The sequence below is a fragment of the Paramisgurnus dabryanus genome, chromosome 7 (genome assembly GCF_030506205.2).
Source record: "Paramisgurnus dabryanus chromosome 7, PD_genome_1.1, whole genome shotgun sequence".
NCBI classification, from domain to species: Eukaryota; Metazoa; Chordata; class Actinopteri; order Cypriniformes; family Cobitidae; genus Paramisgurnus; species Paramisgurnus dabryanus.
Window position 1 is genome coordinate 17,650,958 of NC_133343.1, and position 17,959 is coordinate 17,668,916.

At 36.0% G+C, this 17,959-nt stretch overlaps 2 long non-coding RNA genes across 6 annotated transcripts; both read right to left on the bottom strand.

Annotated features, from left to right (window-relative positions):
• Positions 1 to 2,473: 2,473 nt before the first annotated feature.
• Positions 2,474 to 6,053, bottom strand: LOC135718999 (uncharacterized). Of its 4 annotated transcripts, none has more exons than XR_010520987.2 (4): positions 5,712 to 6,053; positions 5,473 to 5,546; positions 3,896 to 4,071; positions 2,474 to 3,767 (listed from the first exon to the last, which is right to left on the bottom strand). It is a non-coding gene; the product is annotated as an uncharacterized lncRNA (long non-coding RNA). The 4 variants fall into 4 exon arrangements; XR_010520984.2 differs by having other exon boundaries at positions 5,645 to 6,053; XR_012337040.1 differs by having other exon boundaries at positions 5,473 to 5,566; positions 5,645 to 6,053.
• Positions 6,054 to 6,331: 278 nt separating this feature from the next.
• LOC141279821 (uncharacterized) lies at positions 6,332 to 9,744 on the bottom strand. 2 transcript variants are annotated; one of them, XR_010520983.2, is made up of 4 exons: positions 8,405 to 9,744; positions 8,178 to 8,276; positions 7,312 to 7,419; positions 6,332 to 6,808 (listed from the first exon to the last, which is right to left on the bottom strand). It is a non-coding gene; the product is annotated as an uncharacterized lncRNA (long non-coding RNA). The 2 variants fall into 2 exon arrangements; XR_012337041.1 differs by lacking the exon at positions 7,312 to 7,419.
• Between the last annotated feature and the right edge of the window lie 8,215 nt (positions 9,745 to 17,959).

Below are 17,959 nucleotides of genomic sequence, written 5' to 3' on the forward strand. Positions count from 1 at the left end.
TAAAATAAGTTCTTGTGAAATTTAAACGGGTCTCAGTTCAGAGAAACGACCGGTCCTGACTCATGTCACGCCGTTCTGCTGTTCACGCGCCATCGCGCGTTCTGGTCAAGTTCAGCTGGGCGGGAGGCGCATGCTGTTTCATGTTTCCCATGTAAATTATGGAAGGTTTTTTTGGTCTTTTTTAAATTAATTAATTAAATTATAAAATAATAAATTAAATTATAAAATAATTAATTAAATTATAAAATAAAAAATAAAATCGCAAAATATGTCCCAAATTTGAAAATGAAATGCTAAAATAAAAACTAAAACATTATATTAAATTATTTAATTTTCATTTTTAACGTGATGAAGCATCATTCCGGCCAAATTGAAAAATTAAATTAAATTGATGATTTCACATTTCATTTTCAATATAATCTTGAGTCAAGACTGACAATATTAAAATAAAAAGGCAAGCTTGAAAAGGAATCTGTAAATATTTTTTTTTAAGGGCTTTTTATTCATGCCCAAGCAATAATAGGGACAAAATTAAAATAAAGTTCAGTTTTAATTTTATGTTCTCTTTTATTTATTGGTTTTCATTTTCTTTTTCATTTTCGTTTTCGTTTTCATTTTCGTTTTCAACTTGTATGCAAATTCAATGTTAATCAGTGGGTGGGGTTTACTTGCTCATAAAAAGGGGATTGGCTGAAGCAGCATAGATATGTGAAGCAGTGTTGCCAAGTCAGCGACTGTTTTGCCAACTTAGCGACTACATCTAGCGACTTTTAGACCCATTTAGACAAACTTAGCGACTGTTTGGATTAATCCTAGCTTCACATCTGTACAGAGAAGCTACTGTGTCGCATGTACCGGCCCACGAGTGCTGGGTGGCGCTGTCTCGGTGAAATGTGCGTCTGGTGTCTCTGTACATGGAGCTGAGCAGCAACATATTAGACTGTACGAGCTGACGCGTGGATGAGATTCGCGAACATTGTTTACATGTCAAAGGAGGAACAAACAATAAAAAGGGGCTGGTCCACTGTTATATATGTGCGTATTTTCACACATTTGATCCGGTGAGGCGTCAGTCATTCTCATCAAATGCATACACATAGCACAGTGTGATTATCGTGCAATACATATGCCAAATTCCGGAAAGTATTGGCGTATCGTATGCTCGCAAAATTGGAATTTGGCTTATGTATAGCACGATAATCACACTGCGTGTTATTTGTATGCATTTCATGAGAATGGACATACATAGACACGTCACTTACTTTTGCAGCGGGCACACTGGTACAGAACAGACCTTCAGCCTTTGTGACGGGGCTCAGCTTCGGCCCAATTTAAACCCTTCATCCTCATGTGTTACGCTGATTTGTGAGTAGGGCTGTGACCGTACAGGATTTTGTTTTACCGCGGTGAAGAAGCAACAAAATCACGCGGTTACAGCACAACAACCCACCCCAGGAAAGCAGTAATCTTATATATTATTAAAACGACAAATTATATTAGCAATAACAGCATGAAATAATATGTATTTCTTTGTGTTAACTTTTGTTTTTTATATCTTTTGAATATAATATTGATTATAGAACTTTTATGTCACCGTTTATAGCCCATTTTATACAATACATTTCATAGAATAACAACCTGAAAAGCTGTAGAATGAATATGCAGTTTAAGATTGTTTCTGGTGAGTTGTGCAAAACCTGATTCCTATTTCTTTAGACATTGTTTTTCGGTTAACTGTCCGTGGATAGAAACGCACTTCTTCAAACTTGTTGAAACGCTGAATAATTTATTGTACAAAAAATGGGTTAAAAACAATGACAAAAACGGTTCCATAATTGATATTAAACTCAAAAGATATCGAAAATAAATAGTTTTTAATGTTATTATGATTAGTATGTTTAATTCGATTTTTTCAAAGTGGATACAAAACGAAATATCCTATTGCATCATTCCGTAAATAACTGCGCAAAACTTATGGATACTCCAATCAATGCTTTCAATTTCAGCTGTCCATTTACATCATCAAGAAGATAAGACTTTTTTTTATCCCGAGCTGGAGAAATTCACTTACAGCAGATCCATACCCAGATAGCAATTGACATCTGGCCCAGATGTGGCCCACATCTCCCACATTCATCTGGCTCACATACCGCGTGGAATGACGGCGATGACTCAACCTGAGTGCGCTGCCAGAAGTCAGCCATAACCGTGCCAGATATGGGCCACATTTCAGAAATGGCATGGGCCACATCAGGCCCAGATGTCAGTCACTCCACTGCCATCTGGGCCAGATGTGACCCATGCCATTTCTGAAATGTGGCCCATATCCGTCCCAGTTATGGCTGACTTCTGGCAACCGCACTCAGGATGAGTCATTGCTGTCATTCCATGCAGTAGCCTCTTCTAAGCTGTGGCACACATCTACTCTTACTATATGCTAATTAACCTATAGTTAAGAAAAAACTAAAACTCATATAGTCAAAATTTCTTTATTAAACATTTAAAAAATCCAATACAGATAATAATTTATAAATAAACATAATTATATTTGTCAAACATGTTAGTTAAATTAATATGTTATATAGTAAGATATACTGGAACCCATAGATGCATGTGCGTTGCCACAGTAACACACCTGGCCAAACTTAAAGGGTTATTTCATCCAAAATGAAAATTATGTAATTAATGACCCTCATGTCATTCCAAACCCGTAACACCTCCGTTCATCTTCGGAAACAGTTTAAGATGTTTTAGATATGTGTATACACGATCAAATATATACTGTACATCATCAAAGTAGTCCATGTGATATCAGTGGGTCAGTTAGAATGTGTTGAAGCATCGAAAATAAATTTTGGTCCAAAAATAACAGAAATTATGACTTTATTCAGCATCGTCTTCTTTTCCAGGTCTGTTGTGAACCTCGTGCACAACACTGGAGTGACGCTGCTGACATGTTATCTTGTTTGCCCAAGCTTTTTCTTGTTCCCAAGCTTTTTTTACAGTCTGAGGGAGACGCACGCTATAAACAAAACAATCTTCACAAACATGTCTGAGGATAACACGTCAGCAGCGTCACTGTGCACGCTGTTTTTATTACCTTTCTGGAAATGGACAGTATACCGTACAAACATTTTCAAAGATCTGTAGCTAAAATTGTAAAGCTTAATTTTACCCAGTAACATTAGATCAATGTAATGGTTGAAATGCTTTAGCTATGATTTGATCTAAGGCTATTTACTGGTTATTTATTTTGTTTGTTATCAGAAAAAAAACTGCTCCAGAGATACTCGGTTGTTATTGAATCTATGTGGAGGTCTACCCGAAGTTAAGTTTGGGCCATGAAAGTGATTTATGTTGTTGCCACTGAAACCATCTATATTAACACACAAACGTACAACTACCATCTCCTTACATACAAAACTCTGATATAATACTCAACATTTCTTAATAAACTTATAAAACTCACAATAGGGATAGTTCACTAATTAAAATTAAAACTGTAATTTTGCTCACCCAAAGGTTGTTCCAAACCTGTATAATTTATAACAGTCAGTAACTGAACAAATACATTTGATAGAGTTTGAAACATCTTGATGGTAAGTAAATGAGTTTCCATTTTTGGGTGAGCTATGCCTTTAAATCTTCTCTTTTGCCCAACGACCTTCATCTCTGTCTGTGGCAAGCTGCAACCATGTCTTAACCCAGTGCTCAATCTCTTGGTCTCAAGCAGATAGTTGCTGTTAATCTGTTTCTTCTGACTGCAGCTACGATGACAAATGTAAACAGTGAGGTAGAGAATAAGTATAAAAAAATCTAACATTTATAGGGTATACACATATTAGCTGACACCAAACATGAATAAATAACATTAGTTATTGTCAAAAAGACTTACCAATAATCAGTTTTTAGTGGTATAGTTTTCAGTGGTGTCCTGTAATGCCGCATTCTCATTGATAGCCTGTCAGACTAACTGGAGAAGTATGTAGTTTGTGAGCAGGAAGTTCAAAATTCTTCAAAACACTGTCTTTAACTGTGGTGCCACCTCTCAAGAATAAATTGTTTTGAAATCTGTAAAATTTAATGAAAAATGAAGAAACGAGTCAAATCTCATTTTTGAGAGGAATATAGACAAACTGTGGGGGTAAAACTGATAGAGTTCCTTTGAAATACTTGGACTACTTGCACAGAGCTTTTGTGACACAGTTCTGTTTTAAAATTAAAGGGGAGCGCAGGGCAAAGCCTAATGCTTTTTGTTTTTCTCAATAATTCAAAACATACATACATACATATATCCTATATATTAATTACATCTTAAAGGTAAGATAACCTCACAGTTGTTTTAAATCTCAAAATGTAAGATGTTTTATAAGTAAAGTTGATTGTTTCAAATGTGACATGTATTGTGTATTCAGAAATGTATACTTTTTTCAGCAAATTTGATGGTTTACTTCCAAGTTTTATTTAGTAATGATGAGGAATTTCATACTCATATAATGATAGTTAAGTGTAACTGGCTTAATTCAGTAATATATTATAAAAGTATTTGTGATTATAATAATAGCTAACTAGCTAAATTAATGTAAAATTACTAAAGTTACCGGCCCGTCATACTAGTCATTTGCTCTCAAAGTTTAGGTATACTTTACTTTCAGAGTGGGAAAGTAAAGTAACTGCATTTAGAGGCAGACAGCGCTAATTCTGTAATCTCAGTTTCACTTTTGCGTGCTCAGGGCTTTCCACACATTCACTATATTATTTAATGATATATAAATAGCATAGATTTTTTTTACACATTTTCTAAGGGTGTACCTACATTATATGAACCCTGTATGAAATGTAAAACTTTAGCTGTCACTGTAAAACACTCTGATATGTGCAGATGAGTGGGGGAGTGGGGACAATCGTACTCTGGTACGGTTCGGTCTGTTTAAGTATGATAAGTAAGTGCACCCTAATATAACTTTGTGCTCGTCTGAAAGAAGATGATCATATGTATTAACATGGATTAAATCATGCAGAAATTTTCATTATTCTGTGAACTATTATTCTATTATAATAGACTATTATTTTAACCCTGGAGAATCCACGGGTCAAATTTGGCCAATGTTAAGAGAAGGGTTCTTGGGTTCTCCAGGGTTAATTTTCTATTCATCCAAAAATCCTGAAAAACACTAAAACATGAAGCAACACAACTGTTGATAATCAGAAATGTTAATTGAGCAGCAAATCAGCGTATTAGAATGATCTCTGAAGAATATTGTGACACTGAAGACTGGAGTAATGATGCTAAAATTTCAACATTAATCACAAGAATAAATTACAGTTTACAATATATTCACATTATAAACAGCTTATTTACTTTGTGATAATGTTTCACAACATTTCTGTTTTTACTGTATTTTTGGTCAAATAAATAATCACAAGCTTAAACTTTTGAATAGCAGTGTATAAGTTTGAGGTTTTACTTACTAGTCATATGGTTCAGAGATGTTTTCTGACAGGTCTGTTCCAACCCTACTGCTCGGCCATTAGCATGGACAAATCTACAAACATAACATTCAATCTGTCACAGAGAAAACAATATATAAAATATGCAGTGTAAGATTTACTTATTTAATATTGCTCACACAATGCTACTCACGTTTAGATGTCAACATCTTAAAATAACTGTGATAAATGTGGAAAATTTGAAAAGCAGTTTTCTACACCTGTCTGCAACTCCCTTCAGAAAATGTTGAAATCTTGAGCTTCTCTTCTATTATAGAGGGTTTTTGTCACTCCTGAAATCAGAGAACAACATGTCTGTATTTGTATACGATAAAACATACGTACTAACGTTAGTAGCTTCAGCACTCCGTGCAATTTAACAAGGTTTAGACGTTACAGTACATCGCATATTTAGACTAAATAAATTTGCCTACTTCCAGTCATGCACTGACAACGTTAACAAAGACTTTGAAACCTCTCATCTATGTTTTCAAAAGCCCAAACGTTCATAAACAAGAGCAAAAGCTAACGCTTATAGACGGTTTCAGCAGTAACATACATACAGTAAACCCAGCAAGCAATTTTGCGGCTAATAGACGTCTAGTAGCCGTCTAAACACCCCCCGACGTCTAGGCTAAAACAAGGCTAATTTTGGGCTGTCAGTGAAAATCTAGTAGACGTCTATCATAGCCCAAGAATAGACTAGTCATCAAATAGACGGCTATTAAACGTCTACATATATTCTATCATAGCCCAAGAATAGACTAGTCATCAAATAGACGGCTATTAAACGTCTACATATATTCGTCTAATAGACGGTGAATGTGGGTCTAGGCTAAAACAAGGCTAAATTTGGGCTGTCAGTGAAAATCTAGTAGACGTCTATCATAGCCCAAGAATAGACTAGCCGTTAAATAGACGGCTATTAAACGACTACACTTGTGTGTCTAATAAACAACAAAAGAATGGCTAAAGAATTATTTTTAATCCATTAAAAAAGGTTCTCATAAACATGCAATCATGCAATTTATTACAAAAATATTGTTAATACAATAGAAATTCAGATAAGACAAAATGAAGAAAAACTACTTTTAACAAAAAGAATAAAAACAGTAACAAAATAAAAGCATAAATAACAAAATACAATTTTAAAAATGAAATAACATCTAAACATTAACAAACTATCTTCAGTTCACTTCAACTTATTAATTGTACTAATTTCTATACCCCCCGTGCTCCCTGGTGACTGTTTGAAATGCCCCCATTGCATCCTTCACTTCCAGTTCTGTTGCTGCTGGGAAGTTGTTCAACACAGCATCTGACAAATATGAAAAGAATGCATGAGACAAGTATTTCTGGTTTATGTTAAATGTGATAGTCATTCTCTTTTGAAAAAGTTATATAAAAATATTGACAGGCAACGGTAATCATACCGTTCTCATTACTACAAACACAAGTGCATGTTTCTCTGCGTGTGTTTAGTGACATTTTGGAACTAGCAAAAGAGGCTTAAAGGCAGGGTATCTGATTTTGATCCAGAGAAACATTTTAGTTATGCTGGTTGAAAGTCTCCTCAAGTCTTGATAGCAATCACTATGTTAAGTGGTCTAAATGTGTATTTTTATATATTTGTGTCATCTGTAAAAGGCGTAGGACCAAAAAACGTTCAACAAATCACTGAATCCCGACCAAATGCAATATTTGGACATGGGCCAGTTACCGGTTTCAAGGTATACCGAGATTTTCAGAGTCAAGGTTTTAAAACCACAAAAAAATAGTGTCACAATGGCAATACAACAACACCGTGGTATTTTTGCTTACGGTTATCATACTGCCAGAATCTCATTCCGGCCCATAATTGGACGCATAAAATTTTTGCCCCTCTTCTGTGAACGTGTTTTGCATGCCACTTCACAACCTGTTCACGCTCTGTAAAAATAGGGAGAATCAAATAAACTTTCCTGCTGAATTGACACAGGAGCTACAAAACGAAAGACATTTTGAAACAACAAAAAAACATCTGGATGAGCAAAGAGCAAAAACCCAAATTAACATTGGTAAGTTCACTGCTTTTCTGCAAGATGGAAACAGCTACAAGTCTGAAAGGGTCGTTGCAGTGTTTCTTTTGGAAAGGTAGGTATGCAGTGTGATTCTATTTTGATGGATTCAGATTGTATTTTAATGAAACGTGTTGCTTATGTAGTTTGTGTTCCTTTACGAATTAGTGTAATGATATTTATCTTTTCAAATTTCTAAACGTGCTGTATTTAATTCAGATTAAAAACAGTTGTTTATGTTGGTTATTTTGGTTATGTTATTCACTTTGTCAGTCTTACTGGTTAATGAGATAGGAGTGTGCTTCTGGTTGGTGCGTGTAGGCTAAAGTTAGTATTTTTCAAAATCAAATACCCTGCCCTTTAAGATGCCAAGCATAAAATATTCACAATACAATCTTATTGACATAAAACCTGTCAAATGTCTAAAAATAAAACATCTAAACAATATTGTATGGGTGAGTTAACGGTTGTATCGGCAAAGAGTAATTTAATCTGGGGCTTTTAATATTTAGAAAATATTAAGGCAGTACCGGACTGTCGTCAATTACTCCTCACATAGCCTAATGTCATATTAAAAGTATTATTTTGTGAAACACCATTCAGCCTTAAACTACATATAAACACACTTACCTTTAATAACTGAGAACTGATGTTTTTTCAAATGCTTGCTTGTGCAGTGGACCACCACCATTCATGTTGAACTTTGAAATTAATGAATTTTAGTGAACTCTAAAATACAAAAGACAATGTCGTTAACAGTTGCAGACTGACATATTTTTTTGATTTTTTTGTGACCACATGAAAGACTGTGTTGACACCACAATGTCTGATTAATATTGCATGTTTATAGAATTTACCTGTCCAGCATTCTTCCGGCACGGTCTCTCAAGTTTCTCCCTCCATACACCTGAATAGCACATGCCTATGTCAGTAATTGTACAGTATTGTATGCTTCAGTGTACAAGTGTTTACCAACCTTAAAGGTTAATGCCCATTGACCTGCAAGTTTTCCCTCACTAACACAATAAAACTCTTTTTTCCAACAAACTGAAGGCCTGTAAGTTAAATCCATATGGAAAAATAGCTTTCCCCCACAATCTATCTCTGCATGCATAATTGTAAACTAACTACATTACTGTAAGCAACACAGTAATAACTTTGCTAAGTTACTGCTGTTACTAAAAAGCAGCCTACAAATCACTCATGTTGATCTTCAGTGTAACGTTACATAGACTCAATTACCTCCACTATTTTATTACATTGCAGGTTGTACTGTTTAGGTTTTATAAAACATGGGTTACTTACTACGTTATACTGTTAAGTTACCCGCAAGAATGTCGCGATTCCAACAACAAATAAAGTAAATCAATTTTAAACACATGTACAATAAAATAATAAAAAACCACTTACAAGACCAAACGAGTGTGGTAGATTGCTTTCCTCCTGGCTGCTCGCTGATGTTGTTGATTTTCAAACAGCGGAAATCTTTCTCGCGCGATTTGGCCTCGTGTTTGTGTACTGCTGCCATCTAGCGGTTCGGAGTTGTAACTGGATTTTGTTTATCTTTGAAATACGGTCAAATAATGTATGTTATGCGTGACTGCAGATATTCAGATAAAACCAAACATCTTAAATTCATTGGTGTCTTTGCATGCCTGATGAAATATCATAAATCTTGCAAGTTATTTTGACAAAAACAAAATTTTATTAAATTCAAGGTTATTCTGGGCTAAACATGGTTTGTTCGTAGTCGGTCTATTAAGCTAAATAGTGGCTAAGTACAGACGGTGCATAAAACACTTTAAAGAAATGAAACAAAATACCTTAATTGCTTTGAACTTTGTTTACATTATTAAATATCGTCATCTCACAAATCATTTTGGCAAAACAACGTGTAATTAAATTCATGGTTATTTCTGGGCTAAACGTGGTTTATTCGTAGTCGGTCTATTTATGAGCTAAATTATGACTACGTACAGACGATGCATAAAACACTTTAAAGAAATGAAACGAAATACCTTGTAATCGCTGTTAACTTTGCTTACATGATAAAATAGCATACATCTCACAAATTATTTGGTCAAAAACCACATGTAACCAAATTAAAGTTTATTTGGGCTAGAAGTTGGCTAGGCACAGCCCGGCTATATCGGGTCTATACTGAAACGAGACGTTGAAATGACGGCTATTGCTTGCTGGGAAGAGGCTTTTGTGGAAAACACGTAACTTCCGTTAAACTCTGCTAAGCAAAAATAACAACAAAGTCCTAGCTTATAACAAGCAAATTAACAACACGTATATTACATTGGAAACAAAAAATATATTTTCGACGAGTTATTTTTTCAAGAGATCAGTTTAGCAAGTAAACCAACAGAAACCGGAAGCACAGTTCCGACCGCATGTGCGGAAACATGTTGGGATGGTAACGAACTTTTCTCAAAGACACAAGCCATTTATATGAGGTAAATATATAACAAAAGCGTGTCAACAACAGGTTTTAGTATTATTTGTGTGATTTGATGGACTAAACTTACTTGAAAACAGCGAAGAAACCGCGGGAGACGGAGCTAGCTGTCCTCCTGCTCCTTCAGTTTCCATGGTAACTCCCTTCGTGATTTAAAGGGGCAGGACATGTTTCGCGTGCACAGCATAGCCATTGGCCTATTATATACATGGTAAAGCCTCACACCATTTACATAAATAAACATCTCTGGAATTAGAACAGTACATAACACTTTAAAATACCTTTAAATTGTTTATAAATTGTAAAAACTTATTTGGTTGTTCTGTGTACTATTCATCATTGCCCCATTGCAAAGTGACACATCTGCATGTGATAGTGGGACGATTTTGTATTGTTTTACACTTGTGTAGCACTTTCTATTTATTCTACAATTTGTTTTTTAATCTTTGCTTTTGTTAAAGATGTACTTTATCCTATTCTTAAAGGTCACATAACATTTTTCTGCTAAGCTGTAAAAGGTTAAATAGTCACCCAAAAATGAAAACTCTGTCATCATTTACTCACCCTCATGTTGTTACAAACCTGCATAAATGTCTTTGGATCCCATTCACTTCTATAGCAGGAATTGGAAAAGTAATACTATGGAAGTAAACGGGGTCCACGAACAGTTTGGTTAAAGTTGAGTAGCCTACCTATCGAATAGTAGTGTGCATCCTTCAAATCTCAGAAGAGTCTTTTATATCAGATTTATAAAAGACAGATCAGTTGTTTACAAAAAAGAGGAGCTCCTGGAAATAACTGTTATTTTTACCCATTCTATCAAATTTTAAGCTACAAAGAGCAAAACTAGTTTTAACTTGTCTATAACTTGGCAAATGACCATGGAATAAGTGGGATAATCAATGACTTGCTGTGCATTAAAGGATTTTAAATGGGGTTTGGGGTTCTTTGCCTCAGCGTTGTGCATTTACAAGTCTTTAATGCAGGGCAAGCAGTTAATTTACATTAAATATGCAGCGGGTAAAATTTAACTCGTCACCATTTTTCCTCAGTTACCATATATTTCTAAAGGTGTTATTGACATTAAATTTTCACCAGATGTTGCACATAAATGTAAAATTTTTAGCTGACTAAAACAAGCTGTTCTGTTACAGGGCTCAACGCAAATAATTTTTTATACTGGCCCGGTCGGGCCAGTGGTTCAAATTTTTCACTTGCCCTGCCAAAATTTTCACTGGCCCCAATAAAAAATGTCAGTGTCACATATTTAAAAATAATAATTTAAAAGTCAAATATTGTATACATATAAAACAGATATGTTCCAATGAAAAAAAGGCTCCCAACTTTTCTGCTTTACCTGTAAACTGACAGCAAATTGTGCTAAATATTGCATAGTTTCTTTCATCGTGTTTTACCCAAGTAAATGTCTGCTTCAAAGATGCTAAATACATTGATGAAAATATATTTTAGTGACTGAGGGTGAAGCACTGGCCCGATCGGGCAAGTGACAATACTTTTTACTTGCCCGAACATCTCTCACACTTGCCCCGGGCCACAGGGCAGTCCTTTATGTTGAGCCCTGTGTTAATGGATTATCAAAAAATTGTCGCCTAGAATTCTTTGAGTTCTGTGCCAGAGTCCAAGAAGATCTGATAGACAAAGCTGTCTGATTATGATAAATATGGTTGAATTATTTGAGCCGAATATGAAGAAGCCTAGCCCTGTCAGATCTAGAAGAAAAATTACAATGGAAAAAATTCAGCTGCCTTCCTTTACATTTTAAAACCAATAAGCTAACCATGCAGCATATTACATATCTGGCCCATAAATAAGCCGAAACACACATAAAAACAGTCTGATGTCAACATAACCATAAACCAGTAATATCTGGCCCACACACAACAAAAAGCCATCACTCATCCTAAACCGATTTGTCACACAAGGGCCAGGACTGGCCCAAACACAACAAGCCACAACTCACGCTAAAACCGGGTTGTCGCACTCAGCCGTATCTGGCCCACACACAACAATCCACAACTCAAACTACAATTGGCTTGTCGCACACGGGCCGTATCTGGCCCACACATAACAAGCCGCAACTCAAATTAAAACCCGGCTTGTTGCACACAGGCCGTAGCTGGCCCAGACATAACAAGCCGCAACTCAAATTAAAACCGGCTTGTCGCACATGGGCCGTATCTGGCCCACACACAACAAGCCACAACTCACACTAAAAACGGCTTGATGTGTGTGGGCCAGATATGGCCCATATGGCCTTTGACGCCACCGGAACTGAGCCATATGTGACATAGTTGGCCCAGATGAGGCCCGGTAGTGCATGCTATCTGGGATAACACTTTAAAATATCTTTAAATTGTTTATAAATCGTAAAAACTTATTTGGTTGTTCTGTGTACTATTCATCATTGCCCCATTGCAAAGTGACACATCTGCATGTGATAGTGGGACGATTTTGTATTGTTTTACACTTGTGTAGCCAGGGGCGCCGTTAGGGGGGGTGCAGAGTATGCAAGGCATATGGGCCCATGAGTACGCTAGGGGGCCCCACCGTCATCACTTTTCCATTTTTTTTTGTTGTACACGTTTAATTATTAACACTATAGTAAAATGTAAAGTAAATGAATATGAAACTAATGTAAATGACTTTTTGATAAGTAAAATTGAGACACTTTTTAAAACAGCGTGCATGACCTAGTAGATGCAATTACATATTTGGCGGTTCTGGTGGTTTTTAATTTGATTGTGCAGGTATGGATATGGGTGGGTAGGCAACATTTTGGTTTGGGATCAGGGATGCAATCCTTTTAAGTTACCACAAACAGTCGAAAGCCCTACTGTTTGGCATTTCAAGGTAAGATCTCACATGCCACAAAAAGCGCTCATGCTGATGCTTAAATCGTAAAATGTTTCATGAAAAATAAAAATATTTGTGTTAAAACAAAAGGACAGCAAGGCCTTTATTTAAGGAAATATTAGGATAGCGACTGCTGAAAAATAGGCCATTGCATTTCTAAGACGGACAATTACTTAATAGGCGTAGTTAAAAATATTATTTTCTGCAATTGTGGACTCTTTATTAAATAAACATGAAATAGGAGAATTGTCTTAGCCATTGTAATTGAGTTAAATTTTAAATGACTAAGAGCTGGTTTTAATGTGACAGAGCATCATTTTCAAAGTGAAAGTGATTCATTTTTATTCAGGTTTGCAACGGAGGTTTAGCCCTTAGTGCAGCTATTATAAACGCTAAATCAGATTGTTTTAACATGTATCCGAATAGAGAATAGAGAAAGTCTGTTCTATATTTATGTTAAAGTATTATTTTGTTAAAATATTGTTGTAATGTTGTTACGGTTTTGTTTCAATTTAATTCGATTATTAAGACTGTAATTTTAAACGCTATATATTGGGCGTTGTAATGGATTAAAGGCTAATATGACGGTAAAAATAGAGTGAATCATAAGACATAATTTTCGAGTTTAATTTAAGTTTTGTTTGCTTCAAATGTTTGCTTAAAATAAATTTCGTTTAATATAATTAGTCTCTTAATTTTAATGAATGTTTTGTTGATAAGTGTCGTGAATATTAAAGAAAAAGAACATTAAAAAGAACACCGTGCATCATTACGTATATATAAACTACTGCAATATGCAGGGCCGGCCCTGGCCAATTTGCTGCACTAGGCAAGATTTCACCTGGTGCCCTTTAGAATCACAGAATCACAATTGTGTTCCAATCATTTTGCTCATATACAGAAACACAAACTGCACAGCTTTGTCTTTTTTCTTTATTTTGAAAATATTTTGGAAACAAACACACATGCACGCACGCATACTGTGGCTATACTGCACTGAAGCGGCAGTTTAAAATACAAACCCAGAATTTAGCAAACGTCAAGAACAACAAAGCGGAAACAACAATCAGACCGAGACGCGGGATTTACATAACGTTACACGGACCATGTTTTAATTTCAATGTTTCTGGACAGAAATACCAACTTGTTCACTTTGTTTGGTATTAATAAGCTGCGCATTGGAGTGCTGGCTGCTCCCCGCGGTGCTGAAGACCAAGACCCGCTCTGACGGAGTACTGGTGGCACTTATGCACAGATATTGCATAATCTATTGGAAAGCGGACGAGTCATTAGTTGGGTTAGTAAAATAACGAAACTATAGATTTTAAATAGAAGAAAAAAATGTTTTTGGTAGAGATATTTTTTTAAAAGTTTAAAAATGCACAACTCTTCTCAAGTGGAAGAAAGCTATACTTTTCCCCTTACGTGCAACCTATCGGAAAGCGCAGATTAGTTGGGTTAGTAACGAAATTATAGATTTAAGTACAAAATAGAATTTATATAAAGAGAAATGTTGAAATAAAAAGTGCAGAACTCTTCTTAAGTGAAAGTAATAAAGTAAAATAACGAATAATAATTATATAATAACGAATAATAGTTTCCAATGGCTTGCACGTAAATATCTGTGCATGTGCCACCAGTACTCCGTCCGAGCGCGTCTTCAGCACCGCGGCCAGCACTTATTAATACCAAACAAAGTGAACAAGTTGGTATTTCTGTCCAGAAACATTGAAATTTAAACATGGTCGGTGTAACATTATGTAAATTCTGCATCTCGGTCTGATTGTTGTTTCCGTTTTCTTTGTCTTGACGTTCGCTGAATTCTGGGTTTATATTTTAAACTGCCGCTTCAGTGCAGTGTAACAAGCACGATCTTCCGAGATACTATGCTACTAATAATTCATTAATAAATGCTGTTTTCTTGTGCAGAATTAAATATTTATAGTAAAATGTTTATATACATATATTTAAAAAATAATAATTTGGGCGCACGGACGCCCCAAGGGGTCGGCGGCGCCCTTAGCATTTGCCTATTCCGGGAAACACATACCACACGCACAGAGAACAACGACATAAAGAGAATATAAGTGGTGTTTTCTGATGAATACAATTGGTTTGTAAGAACATTTTTAAATGGACTAAATGGACTATAAAGATCATCAATATGAATTTAATTGAACTCTGAAGAATGAACTATTATAGGCTAAACATAAATGTACACATTTCGCTTCTAAAACCGCACAGAAAACTTGACTGCCGTGACTTTCAAAGCGCCTTCCATAGATTTCCATAGATTCAGAAATGCATCTCCATGCATTATTCTTTTTTTAGTGATCTCTTTAAAATCAGTCATGTAAATGTTTTTTTGCAATTCCAGATTAAAATGGTATTCGTTTTTCGAATAGCCTAAATCTTTTTTTTTTCGCTTCATGCATTTATTTTTAGGTGCAAATGCGACTTGTAAAATTAAATAAACGCACTCAATTGAGTAATTTTCTAAAGCTACACATTATAGTATGAAAATCAAACAATCATCTAAAGAAAGGGGCCCAAAATTCTGTCTCGCATACCCCCCTTGAAACTGTTCATTGCGCCCCTGTGTGTAGCACTTTCTATTTATTCTACAATTTGTTTTTTAATCTTTGCTTTTGTTAAAGATGTACTTTATCCTATTCTTAAAGGTCACATAACATTTTTCTGCTAAGCTGTAAAAGGTTAAATAGTCACCCAAAAATGAAAACTCTGTCATCATTTACTCACCCTCATGTTGTTACAAACCTGCATAAATGTCTTTGGATCCCATTCACTTCTATAGCAGGAATTGGAAAAGTAATACTATGGAAGTAAACGGGGTCCACGAACAGTTTGGTTAAACTTGAGTAGCCTACCTAACGAATAGTAGTGTGCATCCTTCAAATCTCAGAAGAGTCTTTTATATCAGATTTATAAAAGACAGATCAGTTGTTTACAAAAAAGAGGAGCTCCTGGAAATAACTGTTATTTTTACCCATTCTATCAAATTTTAAGCTACAAAGAGCAAAACTAGTTTTAACTTGTCTATAACTTGGCAAATGACCATGGAATAAGTGGGATAATCAATGACTTGCTGTGCATTAAAGGATTTTAAATGGGGTTTGGGGTTCTTTGCCTCAGCGTTGTGCATTTACAAGTCTTTAATGCAGGGCAAGCAGTTAATTTACATTAAATATGCAGCGGGTAAAATTTAACTCGTCACCATTTTTCCTCAGTTACCATATATTTCTAAAGGTGTTATTGACATTAAATTTTCACCAGATGTTGCACATAAATGTAAAATTTTTAGCTGACTAAAACAAGCTGTTCTGTTACAGGGCTCAACGCAAATAATTTTTTATACTGGCCCGGTCGGGCCAGTGGTTCAAATTTTTCACTTGCCCTGCCAAAATTTTCACTGGCCCCAATAAAAAATGTCAGTGTCACATATTTAAAAATAATAATTTAAAAGTCAAATATTGTATACATATAAAACAGATATGTTCCAATGAAAAAAAGGCTCCCAACTTTTCTGCTTTACCTGTAAACTGACAGCAAATTGTGCTAAATATTGCATAGTTTCTTTCATCGTGTTTTACCCAAGTAAATGTCTGCTTCAAAGATGCTAAATACATTGATGAAAATATATTTTAGTGACTGAGGGTGAAGCACTGGCCCGATCGGGCAAGTGACAATACTTTTTACTTGCCCGAACATCTCTCACACTTGCCCCGGGCCACAGGGCAGTCCTTTATGTTGAGCCCTGTGTTAATGGATTATCAAAAAATTGTCGCCTAGAATTCTTTGAGTTCTGTGCCAGAGTCCAAGAAGATCTGATAGACAAAGCTGTCTGATTATGATAAATATGGTTGAATTATTTGAGCCGAATATGAAGAAGCCTAGCCCTGTCAGATCTAGAAGAAAAATTACAATGGAAAAAATTCAGCTGCCTTCCTTTACATTTTAAAACCAATAAGCTAACCATGCAGCATATTACATATCTGGCCCATAAATAAATAAGCCGAAACACACATAAAAACAGTCTGATGTCAACATAACCATAAACCAGTAATATCTGGCCCACACACAACAAAAAGCCATCACTCATCCTAAACCGATTTGTCACACAAGGGCCAGGACTGGCCCAAACACAACAAGCCACAACTCACGCTAAAACCGGGTTGTCGCACTCAGCCGTATCTGGCCCACACACAACAATCCACAACTCAAACTACAATTGGCTTGTCGCACACGGGCCGTATCTGGCCCACACATAACAAGCCGCAACTCAAATTAAAACCCGGCTTGTTGCACACAGGCCGTAGCTGGCCCAGACATAACAAGCCGCAACTCAAATTAAAACCGGCTTGTCGCACATGGGCCGTATCTGGCCCACACACAACAAGCCACAACTCACACTAAAAACGGCTTGATGTGTGTGGGCCAGATATGGCCCATATGGCCTTTGACGCCACCGGAACTGAGCCATATGTGACATAGTTGGCCCAGATGAGGCCCGGTAGTGCATGCTATCTGGGGTGGTTATTGGAACCCGGAGTAATCTTATATACAGTGTGTTACGACGCAAACAGTCCTCAGATTGTAGGCGATAAGACCTTCATGCGAAATCTGATGTAAACAACAGACTATGTATCTATATTTCACGGATTATAAGCATTTGTGGACAAAAATGGAAATTGGATGTATTTTATTGGACTTTCATGGATCATTCACACACCTGAAACAGACTGGATTCGATTCGCGATCTTTGTATATCAACAAAAACAGGTAAGAAGTCACGTTGTATTTTGCATGTTGTCATCTTCTGTCACAAAATACTACATTTATGATGCTAGAGCTAAAAGCTTTTTGCCAAACTAACCGAGACCGTACGCCCCGGCTTTTCTGACGAGGCGAGCCTCTAATAACTTTAAGGTCCGCATAGATATATAAGTTACACGGTCCGAACCTCCCGCTAGCTTCTAGCAATTAGCACGCGGTCCACAAGCAGTATACATCCCCCGCCGGGTCTTAATTTCTGTAATTTGCGAAAATAATGCGT